At 51.5% G+C, this 13,568-nt stretch overlaps 1 protein-coding gene and 1 long non-coding RNA gene across 2 annotated transcripts in view; one reads left to right on the forward strand and one right to left on the reverse strand.

Annotated features, from left to right (window-relative positions):
• GNG7 (G protein subunit gamma 7) overlaps positions 1-13,568 on the forward strand; it is a 53,039-nt gene that overhangs the window by 5,677 nt on the left and 33,794 nt on the right. The window contains exon 2 of the mRNA XM_040086529.2: positions 9,833-9,899. The gene's annotated coding sequence lies outside the window, so the exon portion shown is untranslated. The remainder of the gene's footprint in view (positions 1-9,832; positions 9,900-13,568) is intronic.
• LOC120763340 (uncharacterized) lies at positions 459-11,291 on the reverse strand. The gene is made up of 3 exons (XR_005704080.2): positions 11,079-11,291; positions 2,037-2,159; positions 459-512 (listed from the first exon to the last, which is right to left on the reverse strand). It is a non-coding gene; the product is annotated as an uncharacterized LOC120763340 (long non-coding RNA).

A 13,568-nucleotide genomic window follows, 5' to 3' on the forward strand; every position in this document is an offset into this window, starting at 1 on the left:
AGCGTCCGGCAGGTTTAATTGCACTAATCCCAACGAAACCTTGGCATTCCCATCGTTTGGGTCACGGAATCCTGATCCGTTGGCTTTTTTTAGGATGATCTGGCCTCTCTCTGTGCTTTTCCTCCCAGTTGAAGTCCCTGCTTTCCCTACAAATGCCAGGTGCTCCCTGGAATTGTCCCAGGCCGTGTTGGGAGTAGGAGAAGGTGTCCCAGCCGCGGCACTGGAGGGACTTTTCCAACCCAAACCATTCCATGATTTTCCAGACCGGGGCTGTCTGTCCGTCTGCTTGGAGCCGTGCAGCACGCTGGGGTTTTTTTTTTTTTTGGGAAACAAATCCACGATCCAGACATTCCCAGCAGACATTCTGGCACAGCCAGCAGCGTGATCACAGATATGTCTTTATCTCTCCCGAGTTTATCCTGTGAGCTGAGCCGAGTTGGCTCCTGGTGCTCCGGCATCCCCGAGCTCAGCATTCCCTGCTCGTCTCACTGAGCCCTTCGTTCCTGGTTTCGCTTAAAAAAAAAAGGAAAAGGAGATGGGAAAGGGCTGGAGAATTCCTGAGGGAGCTGGGAAAGGGCTCAGCCTGCAGAAAAGCAGGATCAGGGGAACATTCCCAATGTCCAGAGGTGGGTTCTGCTCCCAGGGGACACCAGGAGAGGAGGGAGCGGCCTCAGGGCGTTCCAGGTGGGACAGCAGCAGGAATTTCCTCATGGAAAGGGTGCTCAGGCCTTGGCAGAGCTGCGCAGGGAGGTTTGGAGTTGGCACCGCTGGAGGTGTCCCAGGAATCGCTGGAGGTGGCACTCGGAGCTCTGGGCTGGGGACAGGGTGGGCATCGGGCACAGTTTGGGTTTGATGATCCCAGAGCTCTTTTCCAACCCAAATCCTCTCTCACGATCCCGGTTTGGCGACTCCACAGCCCATTCCGTGCCTGTCAGTGCCCCACAGGCCCTGGCTGCAAACACATTGCTGGAAAAAGCAGCAAAATCCCGGGATTTTGGGGGGGGATTTACACCAACAGAGCCGCAACCCAAATTCCTTTAACCAACATTCCAATATCCAGAGCTTTGAGCCTGACCTGTGCCAAAGCAGCACCTTCACTTCCCAGGGCCGTGGCCGGGATTATCCACTGCGTTTTTCATGGAGGCGAAAGAAAGAATTCCACGTTTATCCAGCGGATCTGGGTGGCTGCCAGGGATTAATCACGGGGCAACACCTACTTTGGGAGAGTGGGAATAATTCCTTCCCTCGATGGAGGACGAGGCTCGGGAATGTTGTCGGGAATTGAGCGGAATTTGATTGCTCCGGGAATTGTTGGGCCCGGGCAACGGGGAGGAGGCCGCGGCTGAGCTGGAGAGGGAATTTTTGGGAATTGCAGAGGGGGTGAGCAGGGTGGGAGTGGAGCTGCTGTGATTCCCACGCCTTGGGAACGTCGGGATGAGGTGCCCGGAGTGTGAGGAGTCGGTGCCTCTCCCTGATCCCAGCACTCTCTCCCTCTCTGATTGCTAATTAACATTCCCTGCCTCATTATCCCACCCTCGGCTTTTCTTCCCGAGGATCTGAGCCGTTCCACAGGCTCCAGAGGAGCTTTAACCCTCACGCTGGATGAAGCTGCTCCTTTTTGCGGTGCAAACCCAAATTCCACGCTCCACGTTCACCGTTTTTAGGGGTACCTGTGATACCGACTCAGAATTCCGTCCCGTTTTGCCGGGTTTTTTGGATTTATTCTTGTTCCTCTGGATAATTCCCATTCCTGCATTGCCAGGACAGAGGGAATCAGCGCTTCCCTGCCTGCTGCTGAGGAATATCTTCATGACAGCCCAGTTTAAGGCTATTTCCCCCATTCCAACAGGGATTTTTAATTCCATTTTAACTCTCCACGAGCTCATTAACGCTCTTTGCTGCGGAGAGTTCTTCGCCCTGTGGCAAAACTTTAAAAAAAATTTCCGTGATTTCCCCCCCCCCCTTTTTTTTTTTTTTTTCCCCCCTGTTAAGGTGTGAAAAACGCTGTTCTGGTGTTCTCTGGAAATAGTTCTCACCTTTGGAATAATAACTGGAGAGAGGCAGAGCGCTGAAAATAGCAGCAGCTGCCATAGGCCGGGATGGAGTTGTGTTGTCAGTCATGGGAACAGAAATCCAATTCCACCTGCGGATGAGCATTCCTGAAATAGAAGAGGGGTTGTCAACCGCCAGAGGAGATGCATTGTGTGCATCCCTGGTGCCAGGGGGGGGAAAAAAGATCAAATCCGCGTTTTCCAGCGGTTCAGGAAAACTTGGGAGAGTCCCAGAGCTGCCTTTGGGAGAGGTGGTTTGGAGGTAAATCCGGGAAAAAAGCTGGCTGTGATTCCAAAGGGATTCTCAGAGAGAAGTGTTGCCAGCCTGGGGAAGGTGGAAATGGCTCCAGGGTCGGGAAAAGCTCTCGGGGAAGGTCAGTGGAGGGGCAGGAAGTTTTTATGGGAGGCTGAACAAAGCTGGGTAGGAAATGGATTCACAGCCAAGGCAGGGGGGGGCTGCGCTGCTTCCCCGAATTCCAGCACTCCCGAACCATTCCAGGTACAAATTCTCCCTGCCCAACGTTTTCCCTGCAATTTCACCAAGCCACAGAACCTCTGGTGCAGCTTCTTTCCTTGCCCAAACTTCCCCAATCCGTTTTTTTTTTTTTTCCCCCCGATTTATTTGTCTCATCCTCGAAACTCCTGTCCCCTGCATAAATAATCCCTCCCTCCGTGGTGTTTTCCATGTGCAGGCTGCTGTAATTACGGGTTTGGATTCCTGCTGGGACTGATTGTATCGAGCTGCTCCGAGTGCCCGTGGACGGGGTTTGGGGCTGGTGATGGAAATAAAGCAGAGTGGTTGGGTGGGAAGAGGGCCGGGCCCTGGCCACGTTCCCGTTTCATCCCACCACAGCCTGGAAAAGCTTTTGTCCACATCTGTATTTTCCTGAACGTTCTCCCAGGTTTTATCCGAGCAGGAATGTTTCCTCTCCTCCGTGCTCTGGGTGGTTGTAAATTGCGGGACTTGTAAAAATCGGTTGTTTCTGCGGGGTTTTTTTTTTTTTTGCAGATTTCAGTGGGATTATCCAAGGAAAAAAATCCGTTTTTTTGCCGGGTTTTGTCGAAATGAAATGGGGGCTGGTGAGGGCTGGCAGTGCTCCTCACCCACTCCTTCCAGGATAACACCATCATCCCCATTTGAAAGGTGGTTGTGGAGCTGCTGGTTGGGGTGGGAAGTGGAGGAGCACTTCCAGGATTTAATTGATACCTGTCCCTAATTCCTGCGTGCATTCCCATCAGCCCGAAGGAAGTGGGAATGAGAAAGGATCCCAGGAGCAGAGCTGGATAAAGCTGCAGAAACTCTGTGTAAATGTGCTGGGGGAAAAAAAAAAAAAAAAAAGATGGATTGGGAAGCGAGAGCCCATGAATCTGTCACCTCTGCCACCTCTCCAGGAATGGGAATTTGCTCCATTCCCTGGATTCCCAGCAGATCCTGCTCTAATCCAGGGCTATAAATATTCCGAGTTTGCTTTCCTGGCTCTGCCAGGGATCTCGTTAGGAGCAGGATTTTGTGGAATTCAGAGGCTTTTCCGTGGTTGCTGCTGCGCTCCCTGAAGGTTTGGTGGTGGAGCTGGGAGTGAGGACGACACCAGGAGAGCTGGAATCCCATTCCTGCCAGGATTTTGGGATATTTCCTGCTCTGTGGGATGGGAACCACGCTCAGTGTTGGAGCTTCTCTCCAAGCTCCTGAGTTGGTCCATCCTGAGGGATATGGATTTTCCAGCTCCAGGAGGGCAGGGCTAGATGGGATATTGGGAAGGAATTCCTCCCTGTGAGGGGGCTGAGGAGCTGGGATGGAATTCCCAGAGCAGCTGTGGCTGTCTTTGGATCCCTGGGAGTGTCCAAGGCCAGGTAGGAGGAGAGAAGCTCCAGGGAGCCACTTCCAGAGCCTAAAGGAGCTCCAGGAGTGCTGGAGAGGGATTTGGGACAAGGCATGGGATGACAGGACATAGGGAATGGATTTAAACTGGGAAAAGGGAGATTTGGGTGGGATATTGGGAAGGAATTCCTGGCTGTGGTGATGCTGAGGAGCTGGGATGGAATTCCCAGAGGAGCTGTGGCTGTCTTTGGATCCCTGGGAGTGTCCAAGGCCGGGCTGGAGCCACCTGGGACAGTGGGAGGTGTCCCTGCCCTTGGAATGGGATGGGCTTTGAGCTCCCTTCCTACCCAAACCATCCCGAGATTCCAAGATCCTAATCAGAATTCTTCCCAAAGCCCCACCTCCTCCGTGCTCCTCTCCAGCGCAGCGCTGAGGGCTTTTGGTGTGAATCCCGAGCTTTGGGAGCTCACCCCGAGCAGGAAAAGGCTCCGTTAAACACCCCGGGGGTTTGTGGTGCTCTCCTCCAACCCCAGCTCATTTTCCCAAATTATTTCTGCGTGGATCTGCGTGGGGCCAGCTCTGCCCTTCCCTGTCCTGGGGGTTTTGTCCTGGTCCTCGGCGCAGGGACATCCCTGGCACGGAGCCCCAGATGCCAGCCGGCTCCGGGCGGGGATGGAGCCTCTGCCCCGGCCTTCGGGGTGCTTTATTCGCACTTCAGTGCGCTCAGGAGCTGCCTTTGAGATGGTTTTTTTGGCAGAGGGGTGAAATCCTAAAAGTCCTCAGAGGAGAGGTGTAGGGAGGATGAGGCAGGCGGCACTGGAGGAGGCTTTTTCCGTGCTCATCCCTGGAGTTTGGGATCAGAAATCCCAGTTTATGTCAGCTTAGGCCTGGCTTTGAATCCATCTGTTCCAGAGGAGATTTTTTTGGGGAGGGGAGTGAAGTCTAAAAGTACTGAACGGAGAGGTTTAGTGAGGATGAGGCAGGTGGCACTCGAGGAGGCTTTTTCCATGTTCATCCCTGGAATCTGGGATTAAAAAAACCCTCAATTTATATCAATTTAGGCCTGGCTTTGAATCCATCTATCCCAGAAGAGTTTTTTTTTTTTTTTTTTTTTTGGGGTTTTTTTTTTTTTTTTTTTGGTGAGGGGAAAAGTCTGGAAGTGCTCAGAGGAAAGTTTTAGTGAGGATGATGCAGGTGGCACTCGAGGAGGCCTCTGTGCTCATCCGTGGAATCTGGGATAAAAATCCCCAATTTCTATCAACTTAGAGCGCTCTGGTTGAGTTGTGTTTCATTTCCCTCATCAGGCTGCGGCTGCAGCAGCTCCCCTGTGCCCGTGGCAGCTCCGGAGATTCCAGGGAAAGGCTGGAGTTCCTGCAAGGAGGCTCTGGGATCGCAGTCCTGCCGGCAGCTGAGGGGTTCTGCTCCCGGCAGTTGTCCGGGGATTTCAGCCCGGCCAGAGGCTTGGGAGGAAAGGGAACAAGCAGCTCTGTGCTCCAGGGCTGGGGGATCTGTGCAGGGAGGGGGTTCAGGGGCAGCTTTCCCGCGGATTCCTTGGGAAGGGAGAGAGGATTTGAGGTTTTCCGCGCTGTCCTGGTGCCGGCGGGGCAGGAGCAGCTGAGGGTGCTCAGAAGCTACAGGGACAATCGTGGAATGGAATCGTGGAGTCTTGGAATCTCCTGAGCTGGAAGCCACTGGATCATTGATCCAGCACCCCAAAATCCCATCCTGTCCCTGGGAGCGTTGTCCAAAGGCTCCTGGAGCTCTGACAGTCTCCAAGACCATTCCCTGAGGAATTCAGTGCCCCAGCACCCTTGAGGGGAAGAACCTTTCCCTGAGATCCATTTGAAATTCCCCTGGAACAGCTCCAGCCGTTCCCTGGTCCTGTCCCTGCTCCCAGAGAGCAGAGCTTGGAGCTGCAGATCCCAAGGAATCTCCAGGAATATCCCCTCAGGATCCAGCTGGGCAACCCAAGTGCCCTCAGCCACCCCAGACAATTCCTCATTTCCCGGGACTCATGCTGGTTCCCAGCTGTGCCTACGGCCTCTTATCCCCATCCATATGTATCGCAGCACACCTGGAACCCTGTAATCCCCATCCATATGTATCCAAGCACACCTGGAACCCTGTAATCCCCATCCATATGTATCCAAGCACACCTGGAACCCTGTAATCCCCATCCATATGTATCCCAGCACACCTGGAACCCTGTAATCCCCATCCATATGTATCCCAGCACACCTGGAACCCTGTAATCCCCATCCATATGTATCCCAGCACACCTGGAACCCTGTAATCCCTATCCATATGTATCCCAGCACACCTGGAACCCTGTAATCCCCATCCAGATGTGTCCCAGCACACCTGGAACCCCTCCCATCCCCATCCAGATGTATCCCAGCACACCTGGAATCCCTTCCCAGGGCAGCTGTGTCACCTCTGTCCCCTCCCAGGCTCTCCCAGCATTGTCACGGCAAAGGCTCCTCCAGGAGCCCGACCTTGCAGGGAACAGAGAGGGGAAAACATTCCCAGTTGGGAGCTGGAAATTTGGGAATGGCAAAACCGGGAATGGGAACGGCCAAGCAGCAGCTGGAGGCCCCGATGGGTGAGCTCCAGGGGGATCAGGGAACAAAGGGATGAGATTTCCCAATTCCCAAAGAAATGGATGAGTTTTTCCAATTCCCAAACAAAAGGCATGAGAGTTTTCCCAGTTGCCAAAGGGATGGCTTTTCCCAATTCCCAAACAAAAGGCATGAGAGTTTTCCCAATTGCCAAACAAAGGGATGAGTTTTCCCAATTCCCAAACAAAAGGCATGAGAGTTTTCCCAATTGCCAAACAAAGGGATGAGTTTTCCCAATTCCCAAACAAAAGGCATGAGAGTTTTCCCAATTCCCAAAGAGATGAGTTTTTCCAATTCCCAAACAAAAGGCATGAGAGTTTTCCCAATTGCCAAACAAATGGATGAGTTTTCCCAATTCCCAAACAAAAGGCATGAGAGTTTTCCCAATTGCCAAAGGGATGAGTTTTTCCAATTCCCAAACAAAAGGCATGAGAGTTTTCAAATTCCAAAGGGATGAGTTTTCCCAATTTCCAAACAAAAGGCATGAGAGTTTTCCCAGTTGCCAAAGGGATGAGTTTTCCCAATTGCCAAACAAAAGGCATGAGAGTTTTCCCAATTCCCAAAGGGATGGCTTTTCCCAATTTCCAAACAAAAGGCATGAGAGTTTTCCCAATTCCCAAACAAAAGGCATGAGAGTTTTCCCAATTGCCAAAGGAATGAGTTTTCCCAATTCCCAAACAAAAGGCATGAGAGTTTTCCCAATTCCCAAAGGGATGAGTTTTTCCAATTCCCAAACAAAAGGCATGAGAGTTTTCCCAATTGCCAAACAAAGGGATGAGTTTTCCCAGTTCCCAGACAAAGAGGTGAGAGTTTTCCCAATGCCGTGGCTGCTGTTTCCTGCTGTTCCCAACAGGACCAGGCAAACATCCCGAGTTTCCTGGAGCCCGGCCCGGCCCTGCTGGCTCCCCGTGCATCCCTGCTCCAGGTGCTGCTCCCTGGTTTTTATCAGGGCTGGGTTTTGCTGTTAATTATTACTCAGGGAGCAGTTCTCTCTGGAAAGCCCAGCCTGGCGCCGCCCTCCTGCAGCACCAGCCCTGCTTGGCTTTCTTGGAAAAAAAACCCCAAAACCTGGGATAATAATTTATATTTTTGCTCCCCGTAAAATTCCAGTGTGAATGGAGGGTTTCTCTGCCGAGAACAGAGCGGTTCTCCGGGGTTTTGCTGCTGGGGTTGCTGAGGAGTGAAATCCCCGGGACGGGAGCACAAACCTGGCCGGGATGTTTACCCTGGAGCCGGTGACAAATCCCGCCGGACGTCGGTGGGGCTGGGTTTTATCAGAGGTGTTTTCCGAGGGATAAGCGAAACACTGGGAAGGTTCCTGAAGGAAGGGAGGGTTGTTTTTTATTTTTTTTTTTAGGGAAGCAGAGCTCCATAACCACGTCCTGGCCACTTGATTAAAACAAAACAAGGAACTGATGAGGTGTGAAAGTTGTGAGGCAGCCGGGAAGAGGGAAGACATCGGGATCTTTGCGCAGATCTGTGCCCTGTCCCCGTGTCCATGGGGATGAGGATCCTCAAATCCTCAAACCCTCCCCTGAATTCCCTCAATTTCCTTTCCTTCTGCTGTGCTGGGATCCAAACTCTGCCTTCTTTCTTTCTTTCTTTCTTTCTCTTTTTAAATTTTTTTCCCTTTTGCAGATGTCATTCTCTGCCACCTGACAAAGGAGCAGAATGCAGCAATTTTCCCTAACCTAAATACTGGCTCTGTGTTTCCAGCTCCCCTGGAACTGGAATTAATTTCGTGTGTGGGCTTTTTAATTGGCTCGTTGTGGGGAGGAACAGAAGATGAAACGCTGCAGCTCTGCCTTCCTCTTCCCTTTCTTTCCTAAAATCTTTGTCACTCTCCTTGTCTTTCACTTCCATGAGTCGCTCAGGTTATTTTTCCCTGGTTTCTTTTGTTGAAACTCCCCTCTCCCAGCCTCAGGAATATCACGGATGGGGCTGCTTCCTTCATTTCAGCCTGTGACAAATCCCCTGAGATTGATGGAGGGGATTGGGAATTGTTTATCCACTCCTGATGCTGCTTTTGGGGAGGTGGGGGATGGAGGGAAGGATCCATGGATCCATGGATGGATGATGGGTGGGGGGGGTAGATGGATGGATGGAGGGGATGATGGATGGATGGATGGATCATGGATGGATGGATGGATGATGGATGGATGGATCATGGATGGATGATGGATGGATGGATGGATGATGGACGATGGATGGATGATGGATGGATGGATGGATGATGGATCATGGATGGATGATGGATGGAGGGATGATGCATGGTGGGATGGATCATGGATGGAGGGAGGGAAGGATGGATGGATGGAGAAATGGATGGATAAAGGATGGAGGGATGGATAATGGAGGGATGGACGGACGGACAGATGGATAGTGGATGGATGATGGAGGCATGGATGGATGATGGATGGATGGATGATGGACAGGCAGACGGATGGATGATGGATGGACGATGGATGGATGGACAGATAGATGGATAATGGATGGATAATGGATGGACAGACATATGGATGGATGATGGATGGATAATGGATGGAAGGACAGATGGATGGATAATGGAGGGATGGATGCATGGATGGATGCATGGATGGATGATGGACAGACAGATGGAGGATGGATGGACAGATGGATGATGGACAGACAGATGGATGGATGGATGATGGAGGGATGGATGATGGATGGATGATGGATGGATGATGGACAGACAGATGGATGGACAGATGGATGGATGGATGGATGGCTGATCTCCCTCATTCCCATGGAGCCATCTTCAGACTCGGATGTGGAATTGCACAGCCTGGCAGCGCTCTCCTCAGGGAGAGACTTTCCCCGCTCCACCAAAAAAATCTCTTTTGGGATGGATGTGTTCAAAGGCAGGTCTGAGCTGATGGAATTTGGGGTTTTTAATCCCACATTCCACGGACGAGCACGGAAAAAGCCTCCTGGAGTGCCACCTGCCTCACCCCACTAAACCTCTCCTCAGAGCACTTTTAGGATTTCACCCCCCGCCAAAAAAAAATTCAAAGGCAGATCCTGAACATATGGAAGTGTAAAGAAAGCACACACCCTGCTGTGGCTGGGTGGATTGAAATTGTTCTGGATTGGGATGGATTCCAGCAGGGAAAAAAAAAAACCAGGGGAAAACCAGGGAAAAAAACCAGGGGGAAAATGGAGAAAAATCAGGGAAAAAACAGGGAAAAATGGGGCTACTGGAAATGGGGGAAAAGGTGTGAGGTGCTTCAGCTGTTGGGCTCAAACCTGGTGTTGAGAGGAGCTGGAATTCCCTGCAGCATCCTTTCGATTGCTGAACATTCCCTCCATTTCTTTTATTTTAGGAGATTTGTCCTTTTCCCCCTGCAGCCAGTGCCCTGTGTGCCGGACCAGGTGGGGACACCTGCCCAGGTAGGTGCCAGCAGCACCCACGGACACCCAAACACCTCCTGAGCCCCAAATCGGGACATTTCACACCCAGAATTTGGGTTGGAAGGATCCCAAAGCCCATCCAGCCCCAAATCAGGACATTTCACACCCAGAATTTGGGTTGGAAGGGTCCCAAAGCCCATCCAGCCCCAAATCAGGGCGTTTTCCACCCAGAATTTGGGTGGGAAGGATCCCAAATCGGGACATTTCCCTTCCAGAATTTGTGTGGGAAGGATCCCAAAACCTATCCAGCCCCAAATCAGGGCATTTTCCACACAGAATTTGGGTGGGAAGGATCCCAAAGCTGATCTAGCCCCAAATCAGGGCATTTCATACCCAGAATCTGGGTTGGAAGGATCCCAAAGCTGATCCAGCCCCAAATCAGGGCGATTTCCACCCAGAATTTGAATGGGAAGGATCCCAAAGCCCATCCAGCCCCAAATGAGGGCATTTCCCACCCAGAATTTGGGTGGGAAGGATCCCAAAGCCTATCCAGCCCCAAATCTGGGTATTTCCCCACTCAGAATTTAAGTGGGAAGGATCCCAAAACTGATCCAGCCCCAAATCAGGACGATTTCCACCCAGAATTTGTATGGGAAGGATCCCAGAGCCCACCCAGCCCCAAACCTGGACATTTCACACCCAGAATTTGGGTTGAAAGGGTCCCAAAGCCCATCCAGCCTCAAATCTGGGTATTTCCCACCCAGAATTTAAGTGGGAAGGATCCCAAAACCTATCCAGCCCCAAATCAGGGCATTTTCCACCCAGAATTTAAGTGGGAAGGATCCCAAGTCCCATCCAGCCCTTTCCACCATCCCAGGGTGCTCCAGGCCCCGTCCAGCCCTGCTGCCCGTGGTCACCTGTGCCAGGTGGGCAGTGGGGACTGTCCCTGCACGGAGGGGGTGACCTCAGGTGGCCCTGGGGACTCACACAGACCTGATGTGGATCACCTGCCTCTAAATTGGAATGCTTGCTCTGAATTCCATCACTTTTTTGTCCTGGATTTAGCTGATCCTTCCATCCCTTCTGTCCCAGACCCCTCCTCGCCCCTCCTCAGTCGTTTCAATATTCTCCATCTACAAAAAATCCTTAATTTTACGCAAAAGATCCGAGTTTTGATAGGAATATCCCAAGGTTATTCAAGGGCCACGAGTCACTGACCTGCCTCAGGAGCAGCTCCAGAGGTGTCTCCTGTTCCTCCGAGGAATAACCAGCCAGGCCAGAGTTCTTTCTTGGGCAGAAATCGGGGTTTTTTTTAGGGGATTCCAGCGGTTTTTTGTCCTCAATCCCGGCGTGGGGCTGGATTTGGAATCTCCAAGAGAGGGCACTGTGTCCCTGGCAGCGGAGCCGTGGATGAGCTGCCAGCCCCCAGCTCCTCATCGCAGCGAGTAATTAACTGAGACGCTCATTAGCAGCTGCTTTTGGGGCTGGACATCCTCATGTGACCGCTGCTGCTTTCCCTCCATCCCTGGCAGCGCTTCCTCTTGCCTCACTTTCCTAAAAAAACATCAAAAAACCAACCCAAAAGGAAAAAAAAATGTCCCTTCCCTGTCCCATTTACGTCACTCTGCCCTAATTTGTGCACTTGGGGTGTCCTCCAGGAGGATGTGGGATTGCTGGGAGCCTGGCCGGGAGTCAGAGGTTTATCCAAACCAGGAGGAAAACAGGGGAAAAAAACACCAAAAAACAGAGGAAAACTCAGGGAGGTTGTTGTTGTAATTTCTTGTGGGAAAAGTTCCTGCTCCAGCTCCGAGGAAATCTTTGTTCACAGATTTTTTTTATGGAAGTGTGGAAGGGGGGGATTTCTGCGGCCCTGGGTGCTCAGGAGGATTGGAAGCTCAGCCCTGGATGTTTTGGGGTGGTTGTCCTGGTGCAGTTGTTGGATAATTTGCTATTTATAGCGGGGTGTTTTTAGGGATGTGACAAATACAGCCCTGGACCTGGATCTGGGAATGTTTCTGGAGCAGGAAGGGGCAGGACTGAACCTGTGGTGCTGATCCATGGAGGGGATGAGAATTCCTGAGGGAGCTGGGAAGGGGCTCAGCCTGCAGAAAAGCAGGATCAGGGGAACATTCCCAATGTCCAGAGGTGGGTTCTGCTCCCAGGGGACACCAGGAGAGGAGGGAGCGGCCTCAGGGCGTTCCAGGTGGGACAGCAGCAGGAATTTCCTCATGGAAAGGGTGCTCAGGCCTTGGCAGAGCTGCGCAGGGAGGTTTGGAGTTGGCACCGCTGGAGGTGTCCCAGGAATCGCTGGAGGTGGCACTCGGAGCTCTGGGCTGGGGACAGGGTGGGCATCGGGCACAGTTTGGGTTTGATGATCCCAGAGCTCTTTTCCAACCTCAATGATCCCGTGATCCTGATTTTCCCCTCCTTTTTAAATCCCTGTGTGGTTCCAATCTGGACTCTCTCACACCTCTCTGATTTTTAGGAACAGCTTTTCCTGCTCTCGCTTCTCCCCCTGTTCTTGAAGTGACACAAGTCCCCGTTTTTGGGGACGTAGTTCCTGCAGAAATGGAGCTGCCCTGACTCAGGAATCAGGGATGGATCCCATTTCCCAGGGGTCATTAAGACATTTAATTTTTTCTCTAATTGCCTGGATAAAGTTGCTGATCCTGGGAGACTGAGGGCACTTGTGTAACACGAACCACATTGAAACAACCTCAGAAGCTGCTCTGAGGCGAAACAGCCACATTTAAACCCAAAGTTTTGCTTCCAAATCCTTCCTCTGGACATTTTCCTCCTTTCCCTCTTTCCTGTGGTGAAGTTTTCCCAGCTGGAAGGAAAAAAAAAGGGGAATATTCCCTCCCTGGGGAGCGGTGGATTCATTTGGAAGCAGGGCTGGTTTATCAGGATTATTTTAGTGGGGCGTTTTGAGGGGTTTTAAACAACTTGATATTTAATATTTTACTGGAGAAATTCCCAGTTTGTTGGAGCAACCCGTGGAATAACTCTGCTGCCTTCAGCTGCTCTCAGGACACCACAAAGCAAATTCCTGCTGGCTTTTCCAAGGGCACTCCAGGAATCCCAAACCTCAGCATCCCCTCTGGTATTTACAGTGTCAGGAATTCCCCCTCAGCTGCATCCTCCTCCACCTCCTCTTCCCCTTCCACGCAGTTGTCGGGGTGGATTTAGAAATTCCTGCCGTTTTTGGGATGCTGTTGGTGTGGATTTAGAAATTCCTGCCGTTTTTGGGATGCTGTTGGTGTGGATTTAGAAATTCCTGCAGTTTTTGGGATGCTGTTGGTGTGGATTTAGAAATTCCTGCCGTTTTTAGGATGCTGTTGGAGTGGATTTAGAAATTCCTGCCATTTTTAGGATGCTGTCAGTGATAGAAAAGATCCCCTTTGGATCCTGGCAGAGGCTTTGGGCTGAAATAATTCCATTAAACCTCAGGAGCAGGGAAGGGGTTTGTCCCTGGTTTGGTCTGGTTGGAACAGCTGCAGGCATTTGCTCGAACTGGAGGGTTTGAATACAGATTTTATATATTTTTTTTTGTTGTTGTTGTTGTTGCTATTTTGCCCTCTAAAAGGAGGAAAAAGGTGATTTTTTGGGGGGGTTTGTTTTTGGATGAAAGGAAGCTGGGAAGTCAAACCCATCCCTGGAGTATCCGAGCAGAGGGAGCTGCTGCTCCAGCACAGTTTGTTCCGTGAG

This window comes from Hirundo rustica, chromosome 26, assembly GCF_015227805.2.
Source record: "Hirundo rustica isolate bHirRus1 chromosome 26, bHirRus1.pri.v3, whole genome shotgun sequence".
Taxonomy (NCBI): domain Eukaryota; kingdom Metazoa; phylum Chordata; class Aves; order Passeriformes; family Hirundinidae; genus Hirundo; species Hirundo rustica.